Genomic DNA, 1617 nt, shown 5'->3' with positions numbered 1-1617 from the left:
ACACAGTAATCCGTGCATTTTTATAGCACTGATCGCTGTATAAATGTCAATGGTCCCAAAAATGTGTCAAAAGTGTCCAATCTGGTAAAAAAATAATAATAATAAAACTGCCATAAAAGTTCCATAAATCTTTCCCATGGTTTAATATTGTAAATTGCTGGAGGTTGGATAGTCAAAGGGGCACCACATCCCTCTGAATACATATATTGGCAGAAGAAAGGGAATGGGATTTTTAGGGTGCCCAAGAAAATAAAATAGTCAAATATATAAAAATATATCAAATTTATTAATACAAAATATCTAAAAACATCACAGTATCATCATACAATAACCATAATATGAGTAACCGGCAGTAGTTTCTTGCTCTACATGTTTCGCCATGCAATGGCTTCCTCAGGAGACTTCCAATAAGCACTGCATAATATGGTCACTATAGGTGAAAGACAATATATTAGAATATCAGTATTCACTAATCAAAACAAATTGAAACATATCAAAATAAAATGTAATTTTCTCGCAAATGCGTTGGACCCAAGAATGCCCCCACGTGTCCCCACCTGAACTGTAAAACGTGACGATAGTGAGAATGAGTCCTCCGCGGTCTCAGCAGCGAGTGAAAAAGCGCTGGTGGATGCACTTCTTACTGCGGTGTGGGAGACTATAAAGATGGAGGATACCGCTGACAGGGCCACAGATGTTGTTGTGTCCTTTGGTACGTATAAGTCACCTCGCACACAAAAGGTGTTTCCTTATCTGCCTTATTTTGATATGTTTACCTATAAGGAATGGGAACAACCAAAGTCACCCTTTGTGGTCCCCAAATGTTTCTAAGTACACTACCCCTTTGAAGAATCACTTTTAAAAAAGTGGACTACCCCACCAGTGGTGGACCCTCCTATTTCCAGGTTGAATAAAGCAACCATGATCCCAGTAGAGGAATCTCCGTCCTTTAAGGACAGGCTAACAGGAAAGCGGAGGCTGTGGCACGCAGCATGTTTACTATGGCTGGTTTGGCATTGCATCCAGTCTTGGCCTCGGGGCCAAGACTGGACGCAAGTTTTCGCTGGTTTCCAGATTCATGGAGCTCCTTCGTAAGCGTCAAGGGGGTCCACGAATTGAACCTTTTGGGGGTACCAAAGAAAGGAGACAGGTTTTGTCCACTTTGGGGGGCCCTGTGTCTCCTTGTGCGGGTATAATTCCTGTAAAGGTCCGGGTGACGTCCGAACTACCTAAGGTCCCCTCTAGCCTTGTCCAGGAAATTGGGTTACCTGGGTCTGACTCTGTTGTGCATGCTGACCAGGTTAGTAGTTTTTCTTCTCACACGTCGGACCCTTCAGCAGGTTCAGTTCAACAGGAAGTAACTAAGACTCATGGCAATCTCACAGGTTCCTCTGGTAGACGCCGCAGTCGTCCTAGTGCTACTGCGGGGCCAACACCTTCCTCTTCTGTGGTGCCTGTGGAGGACCGAGGGCAAAGGTCATTCTGGTGGCCGTAAACATCCCTCGGAAGCCACCTCTCAAAGAGGACCAGTTGTACCGAGGGCTGAGCTTCCATCCTGCTTTACAGTAACTGGTTTTAATGGCCTAGCCATTGAAAGCCAGGTACTGAGAGATAGAG

The sequence above is a fragment of the Aquarana catesbeiana genome, linkage group LG03 (genome assembly GCF_042186555.1).
Source record: "Aquarana catesbeiana isolate 2022-GZ linkage group LG03, ASM4218655v1, whole genome shotgun sequence".
Taxonomy (NCBI): Eukaryota; Metazoa; Chordata; class Amphibia; order Anura; family Ranidae; genus Aquarana; species Aquarana catesbeiana.
Note: the sequence above shows the minus strand (reverse complement) of the source record.